The following is a 16,424-nucleotide window of genomic DNA, read 5'->3' on the forward strand; positions in this document are numbered from 1 at the left end:
ATACAACCCGTCTGTAGAGGGTCTGTAAACATAATACAACCCGTCTAAGTGATCGGTTGTAATACAAGTCTGTAGAGGGTCTGTAGTGACGCCCGGTTTAATACAGGGTCTGTTGACGCCCGGTTGTAATACAACCCGTCTGTAGAGGGTCTGTAGTGACGCCTCGGTTGTAATACAAGTCTGTAGAGGGTCTTTGACGCCTCGAACCCGTCTGTAGAGGGTCTGGAGTGACGCCTCGGTTGTAATACAACCCGTCTGTAGAGGGTCTGGAGTGACGCCTCGGTTGTAATACAACCCGTCTGTAGAGGGTCTGGAGTGACGCCTCGGTTGTAATACAACACGTCTGTAGAGGGTCTGGAGTGACGCCCGGTTGTAATACAACCCGTCTGTAGAGGGTCTGTAGTGACCTCGGTTGTAATACAAGTCTGTAGAGGGTCTGTAGCTACGCCTCGGTTGTAATACAACCCGTCTGAGAGGGTCTGTAGTCCGGGCACTTAGACCACTGCACCACTCCAGAGCTTTTCTTTTACTCAACTCAACTAATTCAGTTCAACTCAATCAATTAAATTCAGTTCAACTCAACTCAACTCAATTAAATTCAGTTCAACTCAACTCAATTAAATTCAGTTCAACTCAACTCAACTCAATTAAATTCAGTTCAACTCAACTCAACTCAATTAAATTCAGTTCAACTCAACTCAACTCAATTAAATTCAGTTCAACTCAACTCAACTCAATTAAATTCAGTTCAACTCAACTCAACTCAATTAATTTCAGTTCAACTCAACTCAACTCAATTAAATTCAGTTCAACTCAACTCAATTAAATTCAGTTCAACTCAACTCAACTCAATTAATTTCAGTTCAACTCAACTCAACTCAATTAAATTCAGTTCAACTCAACTCAATTAAATTCAGTTCAACTCAACTCAACTCAATTAATTTCAGTTCAACTCAACTCAACTCAATTAATTTCAGTTCAACTCAACTCAACTCAATTAATTTCAGTTCAACTCAACTCAACTCAATTCAGTTCAACTCAACTCAATTAAATTCAGTTCAACTCAACTCAATTAAATTCAGTTCAACTCAACTCAACTCAATTAATTTCAGTTCAACTCAACTCAACTCAATTAAATTCAGTTCAACTCAACTCAATTAAATTCAGTTCAACTCAACTCAATTAAATTCAGTTCAACTCAACTCAACTCAATTAATTTCAGTTCAACTCAACTCAACTCAATTAATTTCAGTTCAACTCAATTCATTTAAATTCAGTTCAACTCAATTCAACTCAATTCAATTAAACTCAATTCAACTCAATTAAACTCAATTCAACTCAACTCAATTCAGTTCAACTCAATTAAACTCAATTCAATTCAACTCAATTCAATTCAACTCTATTCAACTCATTTAAATTCAGTTCAACTCAATTAAACTCAATTCAATTCAACTCAATTCAATTCAACTCAATTCAATTCAACTCAATTCAATTCAACTCAATTCAATTCAATTCAATTCAATTCAACTCAATTAAACTCAATTCAATTCAACTCAATTCAATTCAACTCAATTCAATTCAATTCAATTAAACTCAATTCAATTCAATTCAATTCAACTCAATTCAATTCAACTCAATTAAACTCAATTCAATTAAACTCAATTCAATTCAACTCAATTCAACTCAATTCAATTCAACTCAATTCAATTCAATTCAATTCAACTCAACTCAATTCAATTCAATTCAATTCAACTCAACTCAATTCAACTCAATTCAATTCAACTCAATTCAATTCAAAAGGGTCTTTATTGGGAAACATTAGGTTAACATTGTTTACGTTGTTTACGCTGTTTACGTTGCCAAAGCAAATGAAATAGACAATAAACCAAAGTGAAATAAACAATAGAAATTAACAGTAAACATTACACACAGAAGTTACAAAAGAATAAAGACATTTCAAATGTCATAAGCATAAATATGGGTTGTATTTACAATGGTGTGTGTTCTTCACTGGTTGCCCTTTTCTCGTGGCAACAGGTCACAAATCTTACTGCTGTGATGACACACTGTGGAATTTCACCCAGTAGATATGGGAGTTGATCAAAATTGGGGTTGTTTTCTAATTCTTTGTGGATCTGTGTGATCTGGGGGAAATATGTCTCTCTAATATGGTCATACATTGGACAGTAGGTTAGAAAGTGCAGCTCAGTTTCCACCTCATTTTTTGGGCAGTGAGCACATAGCTCGTCTTTCTCAATAGCAAGGCTATGCTCACTAAGTCTGTACATAGTCAAAGCTTTCCTTAATTTTGGGTCAGTCACAGTGGTCAGGTATTCTGCCACTGTGTACTCTCTGTGTAGGGCCAAATAGCATTCTAGTTTGCTCTGTTTTTTTGTTAATTCTTTCCAATGTGTTAAGTAATGATCTTTTTGTTTTCTCATGATTTGGTTGGGTCTAATTGTGCTGCTGTCCTGGGACTCTGTGGGGTGTGTTTGTGTTTGTGTTTATGTTTGTGTTTGTGAACACTCTGTGTTCTCTCTCTCTCCGTGCTCCTCCCGACAAACACAGGACAGAATTTACAGACCACACCCAACCACAGAGTCAGGCGCGTACACGACACAGTAGCCGGGGTCGCGCACCGCTACTTCTCTTACTACTACGACCCAGCCAACCTACGGTCACGTTTCTACTACATCTCTCTCTCCTTCCTTCTCTCTATCTAGCGCGACGCCTGAGCTCTGCTGCCCCGTTCATTTGGTGAGTAATATTATTGATTAGCCTTTTTTTATGGCGTGGTAGGTTTGAAATAATGTGTGTACTGGATGGTGTGGCAGGAGTGTGTAACTTTTACTGAAGTTAGTAATTTAATTTCCACTGAGTTGAACTTTTGGTTCCTGCCAATGAAAGGGGCGTCGTCCGTCTAGGAGTTTGTCTCCCTGCGCAACGAAAGGATGTAGTTTCCTTCGTGTTCTATAATCCAGTCCGTTTGGTGGGTTTATATTGTATTTGTGTGCGGAGTCAACTACTGTGTGTGTGTGTGTGTGTGTGTGTGTGTGTGGAGCCAGTTTCCCTACAGCAGGAAAATAATCCTGTGGCAACAGGAAATGTGGATTATAATTAATGAACTTTTTTTTTTCAGGGGTTGATTTTTAAAAAAAAATCGTAAGGGAAAATCAAATCTGACATTTTGAAAGTAGAAATTACAAACTTTTAAATCTCAAATACACGATACGTTTTTAAAACGCATTGCAGGAAAGTTCTCCTACAACAGGGTGCTCTAACTCCGTGGTTTCCAAACTGTTTCCCGCGGGGCACAAACTGTCCATAACCCTTTTTTTGTGGTTGGATCATTTTTGCCGTTTTTTTTCTTCCCCCAACAGCCTGGAGGAAAAGTGATAAGCGGCAGCCCTCTCTGTTTAACTTTAATCAATGACGTGTATGAAGCCTGGATATTTGACAGGTGTCGCTGTATTGAAACCACTGAGCCTCCATCTTGGCTCTCCCTCCACAAATGTAAATAATATTCTGGAATCTACAAATGCGCTTAATAATGTTTACATTCGTTTCTGACACGTTTTATTATATTAATACATATTTTATTGATTTATATATGTATATGTTTGAGCTAAGCATAAAATATGAATATATATATATATTTTTTTTCACCTTTATTTAACCAGGTAGGCAAGTTGAGAACAAGTTATATATAAACAAACTTTATTTAAAAAAATATATATATATAACATTTTCATTAAAGCAATTTTTTTAGAGTACTAATGTTGCTGTCCCCACTACAACACTTTTTAATTTTTTTATTTAATACATGTCATTTTGTCCTTGAAACCTTTTATAGAATTCCATTTTTCCTACGGAGGACTGCTCCTACAAGGGGAGTTCCAATATGGCCGAAATGTGGCTGCAAAACTGCTCAATGGCCAAAACCATAGCATAATCAATCCATAGTTTTATATACATCATTGGGTTTAATCGGATGATTTATAGCCCTGGTGGGAGGAGCGCTCAGAGACGGTCGCAGACAACATTTCTCCGTTGGCAGATTAACCTTCTTAACCTTGCTTTTCGCTTCCGAATGGCGCCCCCGTGTGGCCAAAAAGAGTCATACTGGAATGTCTGAACAAAAGGAACTTCAGGAATGAGCGTCATTCAAGTAATGTACGTTTGCGCCCCATGGGGATTTACTGTATATAACATTACGTTGCGTTACTGTTTCGCTTAAGTAAAAGACAACGTATTTTAATTAATTAGCAGCAATGAAACGGAGACAGAACGTTGAGACCGGTTTGGGCTCTACGGTCTGGAAGACACACTGCCAGCCAGACGCATCTGTCGCGGCAGGAATCATTTCAGCTCCATGCATTCCATTGAATGTCTATGTCCTGGGGATGTTGGCGGGGAGAAATGCCTTGAAAACCTGTATCTCCATGAGTCTGGATCTGAACCTTCCATCCCAGTCGTTTTTTGTTTGTTTGTTTGTTTTCGTTTGAACCCGAATCCAAAAACCTTAACCTTTTAACCATTTGGAATGAATGGCAAAACTTTAACCCTTTGAAATTTGACATTTGGAGAAACGTCAGAATCTGAAGTTAAAATTGGTCAAACTGTGAGATCTGGTTGGGATTCTATTTTATATATCTGCAGTGTTCTAAACATTCTAAATCCCCTTTGTCTGGGGGAGATGACATCAATGGTGTTACTCTTGTCAGTCCCCAGAGAGAGAGAGAGAGACATAACACAATTCTCCTCTTTCGTAAACTGTAGTTGTGACATTTGAGTGAATGATTGGATGACTGACTGGGTGGATGTATTTAGCTACACTCGCATTAACATCTGCTAACCATGTGTTTGTGACCAATAAAATGTGATTTGATGAATGGACCTCATGTAGCAACACTGGGTCAGGGAAATGGCTGCACTATCGTGTGTGTGTGTGTGTGTGTGTAGTGAAATACTAGTTATAGACTGAATGTCGTTTTTATTTATATTGACCTTTTTTTTACAATCCCAAATAATTCTCATAAATACAAATCAACTTTCACATGAATACATGTGAGTTCATAAGGACATGATTGACAGGTTGAATTGTCTCCTCGACTCCATATTTATTCTTTTTCAGTTTTGATTTGTAAAAAAATATATATACAGATAGTTTGAACAAAAAAAGTTATTTTTAATAGTCTTGTCTTCTACATTTTACTGTCTTATATTGTCAACAATGTTCCATTGTTCCTTTTTCCCCTGCTGTGGAACATGGGGCCATGGTTCCCTTTTCCCCTGCTGTGGAACATGGGGCCATGGTTCCTTTTCCCCTGCTGTGGAACATGGGGCCATGGTTCCTTTTTCCCCTGCTGTGGAACATGGGGACATGGTTCCTTTTTCCCCTGCTGTGGAACATGGTTCCTTTTTCCCCTGCTGTGGAACATGGTTCCTTTTTCCCCTGCTGTGGAACATGGTTCCTTTTTCCCCTGCTGTGGAACATGGTTCCTTTTTCCCCTGCTGTGGAACATGGTTCCTTTTTCCCCTGCTGTGGAACATGGTTCCTTTTTCCCCTGCTGTGGAACATGGTTCCTATTTCCCCTGCTGTGGAACATGGTTCCTATTTCCCCTGCTGTGGAACATGGTTCCTATTTCCCCTGCTGTGGAACATGGTTCCTTTTTCCCCTGCTGTGGAACATGGTTCCTTTTTCCCCTGCTGTGGAACATGGTTCCTTTTTCCCCTGCTGTGGAACATGGTTCCTTTTTCCCCTGCTGTGGAACATGGTTCCTTTTTCCCCTGCTGTGGAACATGGTTCCTTTTTCCCCTGCTGTGGAACATGGTTCCTTTTTCCCCTGCTGTGGAACATGGTTCCTTTTCCCCTGCTGTGGAACATGGTTCCTTTTTCCCCTGCTGTGGAACATGGTTCCTTTTTTCCCCTGCTGTGGAACATGGTTCCTTTTTCCCCTGCTGTGGAACATGGTTCCTTTTCCCCTGCTGTGGAACATGGTTCCATGGTTCCTTTTCCCCTGCTGTGGAACATGGTTCCTTTTTCCCCTGCTGTGGAACATGGTTCCTTTTTCCCCTGCTGTGGAACATGGTTCCTTTTTTCCCCTGTTTTCCCCTGCTGTGGAACATGGTTCCATGGTTCCTTTTTCCCTGCTGTGGAACATGGTTCCTTTTTCCCCTGCTGTGGAACATGGTTCCATGGTTCCTTTTCCCCTGCTGTGGAACATGGTTCCTATTTCCCCTGCTGTGGAACATGGTTCCTATTTCCCCTGCTGTGGAACATGGTTCCTATTTCCCCTGCTGTGGAACATGGTTCCTGGGGATCTGAACCCTGGTCTCCTGATTGGGAATGGGGGGATCTGAACCCTGGTCTCCTGATTAGGAACGGGGGGATCTGAACCCTGGTCTACTGATTGGGAATGGGGGGGATCTGAACCCTGGTCACCTGATTGGGAATCTGAACCTGGTCTACTGATTGGGAACGAGGGGGGGATCATTGGGAACGGGGGATCTGAACCCTGGTCTCCTGATTGGGAGCGGGGGGGATCTGAACCCTGGTCTACTGATTGGGAGCGGGGGGGATCTGAACCCTGGTCACCTGATTGGGAATCTGAACCCTGGTCTACTGATTGGGAACGGGGGGATCTGAACCCTGGTCTCCTGATTGGGAACGGGGGATCTGAACCCTGGTCTCCTGATTGGGAACGGGGGATCTGAACCCTGGTCACCTGATTGGGAATGGGGGGATCTGAACCCTGGTCTCCTGATTGGGAACGGGGGGATCTGAACCCTGGTCTCCTGATTGGGAACGGGGGGATCTGAACCCTGGTCTCCTGATTGGGAACGGGGGGGATCTGAACCCTGGTCTCCTGATTAGGAACGGGGGGGATCTGAACCCTGGTCTCCTGATTGGGAACGGGGGGATCTGAACCCTGGTCTCCTGATTGGGAATGGGGGGATCTGAACCCTGGTCTCCTGATTGGGAATGGGGGGATCTGAACCCTGGTCTCCTGATTGGGAATGGGGGGATCTGAACCCTGGTCTCCTGATTGGGAACGGGGGGGATCTGAACCCTGGTCTACTGATTGGGAATGGGGGGATCTGAACCCTGGTCTCCTGATTGGGAATGGGGGATCTGAACCCTGGTCTACTGATTGGGAATGGGGGATCTGAACCCTGGTCTCCTGATTGGGAAGGGGGATTTGAACCCGGTCTACTGATTGGGAACGGGGGATCTGAACCCTGGTCACCTGATTGGGAACGGGGGGATCTGAACCCTGGTCTACTGCTTGGGAATGGGGGATCTGAACCCTGGTCTCCTGATTGGGAACGGGGGATCTGAACCCTGGTCTCCTGATTGGGAACGGGGGATCTGAACCCTGGTCTCCTGATTGGGAATGGGGGGTTTGAACCTGGTCTCCTGATTGGGAGCGGGGGGGGATCTGAACCCTGGTCTCCTGATTGGGAATGGGGGATCTGAACCCTGGTCTCCTGATTGGGAGCGGGGGGATCTGAACCCTGGTCTCCTGATTGGGAGCGGGGGGGATCTGAACCCTGGTCTCCTGATTGGGAGCGGGGGGGATCTGAACCTGGTCTACTGATTGGGAGCGGGGGGATCTGAACCCTGGTCTACTGATTGGGAGCGGGGGGGATCTGAACCCTGGTCTCCTGATTGGGAGCGGGGGGGGGATCTGAACCCTGGTCTACTGATTGGGAGCGGGGGGATCTGAACCCTGGTCTCCTGATTGGGAGCGGGGGGGATCTGAACCCTGGTCTCCTGATTGGGAGCGGGGGATCTGAACCCTGGTCTACTGATTGGGAGCGGGGGGGGGGATCTGAACCCTGGTCTACTGATTGGGGAAACCTTTGTCTTCACCGTTAAACTATTAGGGGGAAGCGTATCCCACTTGGGCTGAGGGGGATTTTAAAAACACATTTGGTGAAAGAATGTCTGTCAGCGTGAGCGAGCTTGGCTGAGCCTTTTGCGGTTGCTTCTCTTGTTAGTGTGTGTGTGTGTGTCTCCCAGCTGATATTGAATGAACCATGAAAGCTGCTACTACTGCAGAGAGGAAAACACACACACACACACACACACACACACTGGTAGCAGCATATGGCTATAACATTATCAGTGCTATAAAACATGAAGCTGGATACAAGTGACAGGAATCAGAATACACTTCCATTAGCTCTGATACTATCAGCTGGTCTGCCAGCGGCCTTTCTCAATACTTTCTTGACACATTAGAAAGAACTATCTTTTTGTTTTCTCATGATTTGGTTGGGTCTAATTGTGCTGTTGTCCTGGGGCTCTGTAGGGTGTGTTTGTGTTTGTGAACAGAGCCCCAGGACCAGCTTGCTTAGGGGTCTCTTCTCCAGGTTCATCTCTCTGTAGGTGATGGCTTTGTTACGGAAGGTTTGGGAATCGCTTCCTTTTAGGTGGTTATAGAATTTAATAACTGCTCTTCTCTGGATTTTGATCATTATATTGGCCTACTTCTGCTCTGCATGCATTATTTGGTGTTCTACGTTGTACACGGAGGATATTTTTGCAGAATTCTGCGTGCAGAGTCTCAATTTGGTGTTTGTCCCATTTTGTGAAGTCTTGGTTGGTGAGCGGACCCCAGACCTCACAACCATAAAGGGCAATGAGTTAGATAACCGATTCAAGTATTTTTAGCCAAATCCTAATTGGTATGTTGAAATTTATGTTCCTTTTGGTGACATAGAAGGCCCTTCTTGCCTTGTCTCTCAGATCGTTCACAGCTTTGTGGAAGTTACCTGTGGCGCTGATGTTTAGGCCGAGGTCTGTATAGTTTTCTGTGGGCTCAAGGGCAACGGTTTCTAGATGGAATTTGTATTTGTGGTCCTGGTGACTGGACCTTTTTTTGGAACACCATTATTTTTTGTCTTACTGAGATGTACTGTCAGGGCCCAGGTCTGACATAATCTGTACAGAAAGATCTAGGTGCTGTTGTAGACCCTCCTTGGTTGGGGACAGATCTAGGTGCTGTTGTAGACCCTCCTTGGTTGGGGACAGATCTAGGTGCTGTTGTAGACCCTCCTTGGTTGGGGACAGATCTAGGTGCTGCTGTAGACCCTCCTTGGATGGTGACAGAAGCACCAGATCATCAGCAAACAGTAGACATTTGACTTCAGATTCTAGTAGGGTGCTGCAGACTGTTCTAGTGCCCTGGACAATTGGTTGATATACGTGGTAGTCATTTCTCAGACCTGCCACTTGTCCCCCCTCCCCGGTAGTCATTTTGGGATTCCAGAGTCAGAGGGAAGCCTTTGAACCCAGCAGGACTGAGGATGTGTGTGTGTGTGCGTCCTGCAGGGTCTGTGTCTCAGCTGAATAACGGATGCTAGCCTGGGTATGGTTTTCTAAAGATGTTAGCCTGGGTATGGCTTTCTAAAGATGCTAGCCTGGGTATGGCTTTCTAAAGATGCTAGCCTGGGTATGGCTTTCTAAAGATGCTAGCCTGGGTATGGCTTTCTAAAGATGCTAGCCTGGGTATGGCTTTCTAAAGATGCTAGCCTGGGTATGGCTTTCTAAAGATGCTAGCCTGGGTATGGCTTTCTAAAGATGCTAGCCTGGGTATGGCTTTCTAAAGATGCTAGCCTGGGTATGGCTTTCTAAAGATGCTAGCCTGGGTATGGCTTTATAAAGATGCTAGCCTGGGTATGGCTTTCTAAAGATGCTAGCCTGGGTATGGCTTTCTAAAGATGCTAGCCTGGGTATGGCTTTCTAAAGATGCTAGCCTGGGTATGGCTTTCTAAAGATGCTAGCCTGGGTATGGCTTTCTAAAGATGCTAGCCTGGGTATGGCTTTCTAAAGATGCTAGCCTGGGTATGGCTTTCTAAAGATGCTAGCCTGGGTATGGCTTTATAAAGATGCTAGCCTGGGTATGGCTTTCTAAAGATGCTAGCCTGGGTATGGCTTTCTACAGATGCTAGCCTGGGTATGGCTTTCTACAGATGCTAGCCTGGGTATGGCTTTCTACAGATGCTAGCCTGGGTATGGCTTTCTAAAGATGCTAGCCTGGGTATGGCTTTCTAAAGATGCTAGCCTGGGTATGGCTTTCTAAAGATGCTAGCCTGGGTATGGCTTTCTAAAGATGCTAGCCTGGGTATGGCTTTATAAAGATGCTAGCCTGGGTATGGCTTTCTACAGATGCTAGCCTGGGTATGGCTTTCTACAGATGCTAGCCTGGGTATGGCTTTCTAAAGATGCTAGCCTGGGTATGGCTTTCTAAAGGCTCTAAACACACCGGATTCACGTTCAGTATTTATGTCTCAAACAAAATAAAGGACAATTAAATCAAATAAACCATGAAGGAAAACAACTTTTACTGCTGAACGAGGGTCATGTGTTTTACTGCTGAAACGAGGGTCATGTGTTTTACTGCTAAATGAGGGGAAGGAGGAGAAGACCTGGAGGAGGAGAAGACCTGGAGGAGGAGAAGACCTGGAGGAGGAGAAGACCTGGAGGAGGAGAAGACCTAGAGGAGGAGGAGAAGACCTAGAGGAGGAGGAGGAGAAGACCTAGAGGAGGAGGAGAAGACCTAGAGGAGGAGGAGAAGACCTAGAGGAGGAGGAGAAGACCTAGAGGAGGAGGGAAGACCTAGAGGAGGAGGAGAAGACCTAGAGGAGAGGAGAAGACCTAGAGGAGGAGGAGGAGACCTAGAGGAGGAGGAGGAGGAGACCTAGAAGAGGAGGAGGAGGAGACCTAGAAGAGGAGGAGGAGGAGACCTAGAAGAGGAGGAGGAGGAGGAGACCTAGAAGAGGAGGAGGAGGAGGAGACCTAGAAGAGGAGGAGGAGGAGGAGGAGACCTAGAAGAGGAGAGGAGGAGGAGGAGACCTAGAAGAGGAGGAGGAGGAGGAGGAGACCTAGAAGAGGAGGAGGAGACCTAGAGGAGGAGGAGGAGACCTAGAGGAGGAGGAGGAGACCTAGAGGAGGAGACCTAGAGGAGGAGGAGACCTAGAGGAGGAGACCTAGAGGAGGAGACCTGGAGGAGGAGGAGACCTAGAGGAGGAGACCTAGAGGAGGAGACCTGGAGGAGGAGGAGGAGACCTGGAGGAGGAGGAGGAGACCTGGAGGAGGAGGAGACCTGGAGGAGGAGGAGAAGACCTAGAGGAGGAAGAGGAGAAGACCTAGAGGAGGAGGAGGAGGAAGACCTAGAGGAAGAGAAGACCTGGAGGAGGAGGAGGAGGAGGAGGAGGAGGAGAAGACCTAGAGGAGAAGACCTAGAGGAGGAGGAGGAGAAGACCAAGAGGAGGAGGAGAAGACCAGGAGGAGGTGAAGACCAGGTGGAGGAGGAGGAGGTGAAGACCAGGAGGAGGAGGTGAAGACCAGGAGGAGGAGGAGGTGAAGACCAGGAGGAGGAGGTGAAGACCAGGAGGAGGAGGAGGTGAAGACCCGGAGGAGGGGGAGGAGGAGATGAAGATCAGGAGGAGGTGAAGACCCGTAGAGGAGGTAAAGAAAGCTTCAAACAGAAGACTTAACAGTTCTACACGTGGAAGATGGAAGGAGCTTAGTGGTGTTGGAAGCTCTCTCCTCTCGCTTCCATCATTTGTTCCATGGCTAAAGTCTGTTTCAGCGGAGTGTGTGTGTGAGGGAGAGATCTAAGGACTGTTATATAAAAAGAGAAGAAATTACATTAAAAGTTAAATCTAAGTCAGCATTTTCCACTAAAGAGGGAACTGGGTCGGGGCCCGACATCTAACATCATCTATTAGGATGATTTGATGGCTTTGATGCCAACTACTGAGTTAGAGTAGGAGAGAGAGAGATTCCAATTGGCTATTCTTTAACTCTAACAGCTCTGGCATCTTCCCCAATATTCCCAACCCTTCCATAACAAAGCCATCACCCACAGAGAGATGAACCTGGAGAAACCCATTACTCATCTGTTGATTGGCTCCTTAGTCATTACTCATCTGTTGATTGGCTCCTTAGTCATTACTCATCTGTTGATTGGCTCCTTAGTCATTACTCATCTGTTGATTGGCTCCTCAGTCATTATTACTCATCTGTTGATTGGCTCCTCAGTCATCATTACTCATCTGTTGATTGGCTCCTCAGTCATCATTAACGATCTGATTGGCTCCTTAGTCATCATTACGATCTGCTGATTGGCTCCTTAGTCATTATTACTCATCTGTTGATTGGCTCCTTAGTCATCATTAACGATCTGATTGGCTCCTTACTCATCATTAACGATCTGCTGATTGGCTCCTTAGTCATCATTAATGATCTGATTGGCTCCTCAGTCATTATTACTCATCTGTTGATTGGCTCCTTAGTCATCCTTAATGATCTGTTGATTGGCTCCTTAGTCATTAATGATCTGATTGGCTCCTCAGTCATCATTACTCATCTGTTGATTGGCTCCTTAGTAATCATTAATGATCTGATTGGCTCCTCAGTCATCATTAACGATGTGATTGGCTCCTCAGTCATCATTACTCATCTGTTGATTGGCTCGAATGTGACACAGAAAGGAAAGCTTTAGCTGAGTTGGGATTTAGTTTCTTCTTCATTAGGATTAGAGCTGAATGAGAAATCCATCCGCTGAGGTTATTAACCTGCCTGGTACTGGACAGCCTTCACAACAGACCCGATCTAGCTCACAACAGACCCGTCTAGCTCACACAGACCCATCTAGCTCACAACAGACCCGTCCAGCTCACAACAGACCCTGATCCAGCTCCAACAGTCGTCCAGCTCACAACAGACCCGTCCAGCTCACAACAGACCCGTCCAGCTCACAACAGACCCGTCCAGTTCACAACAGACTCCGTCCAGTTCACAACAGTGATCCAGCTCACAACAGACCCGTCCAGCTCACAACAGACCCGTCCAGCTCACAACAGATGTGATCCAGCTCACAACAGACATTCCAGCTGTGACAGACCCTCAGTCACAACAGACCCGTCCAGCTCACAACAGACCCGTCCAGCTCACAACAGATTGTCCCGCTCACAACAGACCCGTCCTCGCTCATCACAGACTCATCTGTCACAACAGATTGGCTCACACAATGTGACTCACAACAGACCCTTTAGCTCACAACAGACCCGTTTCGCTCACAACAGATTCGCTCACAACAGATCCAGCTCACAACAGACCCGTCCAGCTCACAACAGACCCGTCCCGCTCACAACAGACCCGTCCAGCTCACAACAGACCCGTCCCGCTCACAACAGACCCGTCTAGCTCACAACAGACCCGTCCAGCTCACAACAGACCCGTCCAGCTCACAACAGACCCGTCCAGCTCACAACAGACCCGTCCAGCTCACAACAGACCCGTCCAGCTCACAACAGACCCGTCCAGCTCACAACAGACCCGTCCAGCTCACAACAGACCCGTCCAGCTCACAACAGACCCGTCCAGCTCACAACAGACCCGTCCAGCTCACAACAGACCCGTCCCGCTCACAACAGACCCGTCCCGCTCACAACAGACCCGTCCAGCTCACAACAGACCCGTCCAGCTCACAACAGACCCGTCCAGCTCACAACAGACCCGTCCAGCTCACAACAGACCCGTCCAGCTCACAACAGACCCGTCCAGCTCACAACAGACCCGTCCAGCTCACAACAGACCCGTCCAGCTCACAACAGACCCGTCCAGCTCACAACAGACCCGTCCAGCTCACAACAGACCCGTCCGCTCACAACAGACCCGTCTAGCTCACAACAGACCCGTCCCGCTCACAACAGACCCGTCCCGCTCACAACAGACCCGTTTAGCTCACAACAGACCCGTCTAGCTCACAACAGACCCGTCTAGCTCACAACAGACCCGTTTAGTTCACAACAGACCCGTCTAGTTCACAACAGACCCGTCTAGTTCACAACAGACCCGTCTTAGCTCACAACAGACCCGTCTAGTTCACAACAGACCCGTCTAGTTCACAACAGACCCGTCTAGCTCACAACAGACCCGTCTAGCTCACAACAGACCCGTCTAGCTCACAACAGACCCGTCTAGCTCACAACAGACCCGTCTAGCTCACAACAGACCCGTTTAGCTCACAACAGACCCGTTTAGTTCACAACAGACCCGTCTAGCTCACAACAGACCCGTCTAGTTCACAACAGACCCGTCTAGCTCACAACAGGCCCGTCTAGCTCACAACAGGCCCGTCTAGCTCACAACAGGCCCGTCTAGCTCACAACAGACCCGTCTAGTTCACAACAGACCCGTCCAGCTCACAACAGACCCGTCCAGCTCACAACAGACCCGTCCAGCTCACAACAGACCCGTCCAGCTCACAACAGACCCGTCTAGCTCACAACAGACCCGTCTAGCTCACAACAGACCCGTCTAGCTCACAACAGACCCGTCTAGCTCACAACAGACCCGTCTACTGCAGCACAGGAATGTATCCTGTTGAAGTTCACAACAGGAGTTTCCTGCTCGATTATTGTGAACTATATAATCTCTCTCTCTCTCTCTCTCTCTAGGTTCCCGTGTAACAGACAGACATGTTGGTGATTTTAACCTTCATCCTCCTGTTCCACGTCATCTCAGTCATCCTCCTCTTCATCAGCACCATCAACAATGTACGGTACCAAACCCAGGCCTTTGTCCAAACGTCACTTAAACATTCTGACTCTTCCCCCCTCACATTGTTACGTTACAGCCTTCTTCTAAAATGGATTGATCCCTCTCATCAATCTACACACAATACCCGTAATGACATCACAATACCCCGTAATGACATCACAATACCCCGTAACGACATCACAATACCCCGTAATGACATCACAATACCCCGACATCACAATACCCGTAACGACATCACAATACCCGTAACGACATCACAATACCCGTAATGACATCACAATACCCGTAACGACATCACAATACCCGTAACGACATCACAATACCCGTAACGACATCACAATACCCCGTAACGACATCACAATACCCGTAACGACATCACAATACCCGTAACGACATCACAATACCCCGTAACGACATCACAATACCCGTAACGACATCACAATAACGACATCACAATACCCCGTAACGACATCACAATACCCGTAACGACATCACAATACCCGTAATGACATCACAATAATAACGACATCACAATACCCGTAACGACATCACAATACCCGTAACGACATCACAATACTCCGTAATGACATCCCGTAATGACATCACAATACCCCGTAATGACATCACAATACCCCGTAATGACATCACAATACCCGTAATGACATCACAATACCCGTAATGACATCACAATAATGACATCACAATACCCCGTAACGACATCACAATACCCGTAATGACAGTGAAAACAGGAATTTTCAAAATTTGACCAAATGTATTAAAAATGAACAACAGAAATTTGAGGTAACAAGCCTCTCTCTGGTACAACGGTAGCGTCCCACCTCGACAGCAGCCAGTTGAAGTGCAGGGCGCCAAATTCAAAACAACACAAATTCCTCAAACATACAAGTAGTATACACCATTTTAAAGATAAACAACAAGTTAAAGATACGCTTGTTGTTAAAGATACGCTTGTTGTTAAAGATACGCTTGTTGTTAAAGATACACTTGTTGTTAAAGATACACTTGTTGCTGAAGATACGCTTGTTGCACGCTTGTTGCTGAAGATTGCTGAAGATACGCTTGTTGCTGAAGATACGCTTGTTGCTAAAGATACGCTTGTTGCTAAAGATACGCTTGTTGCTGAAGATACGCTTGTTGCTGAAGATACGCTTGTTGCTGAAGATACGCTTGTTGCTAAAGATACGCTTGTTGCTAAAGATACGCTTGTTGCTAAAGATACGCTTGTTGCTAATGATACGCTTGTTGCTAATGATACGCTTGTTGCTAAAGATACGCTTGTTGCTAAAGATACGCTTGTTGCTAAAGATCGCTTGTTCACGCTTGTTGCTAAAGATACGCTTTTGCTAAAGATACGCTTGTTGCTAAAGATACGCTTGTTGCTAAAGATAAACGATAAAGATACGCTTTTGCTAAAGATACGCTTGTTGCTAAAGATACGCTTGTTGTTAAAGATACGCTTGTTGCTAAAGATACGCTTGTTGTTAAAGATACGCTTGTTGCTAAAGATACGCTTGTTGCTAAAGATACGCTTGTTGCTAAAGATACGCTTGTTGCTAAAGATACGCTTGTTGCTAAAGATACGCTTGTTGCTAAAGATACGCTTGTTGCTAAAGATACGCTTGTTGTAAATCCAGCCCATACAGCCATTTTCCAGCCAAGGAGGGAGCTCACAAAAGTCAGAAATAGCGTTTTTTAAATTCCCTGAAGTTCATCCATTTTAGAACAAGGCTGTAACGTAACAAACTGTGGAACAATTCAAGGGGTCTGAATACCTTCCGAAGGCAGTGTACATTAATTGAAATGCATTCCAGGTGACTACCT

At 45.6% G+C, this 16,424-nt stretch overlaps 1 pseudogene; it reads left to right on the plus strand.

The window, feature by feature from the left end:
* Window positions 1-2,581: 2,581 nt before the first annotated feature.
* The window catches only part of LOC127923783 (epithelial membrane protein 2-like), a 21,179-nt pseudogene continuing 7,336 nt past the window's right edge, over window positions 2,582-16,424 (plus strand).

The sequence above is a fragment of the Oncorhynchus keta genome, unplaced genomic scaffold (genome assembly GCF_023373465.1).
Source record: "Oncorhynchus keta strain PuntledgeMale-10-30-2019 unplaced genomic scaffold, Oket_V2 Un_contig_3250_pilon_pilon, whole genome shotgun sequence".
NCBI classification, from domain to species: domain Eukaryota; kingdom Metazoa; phylum Chordata; class Actinopteri; order Salmoniformes; family Salmonidae; genus Oncorhynchus; species Oncorhynchus keta.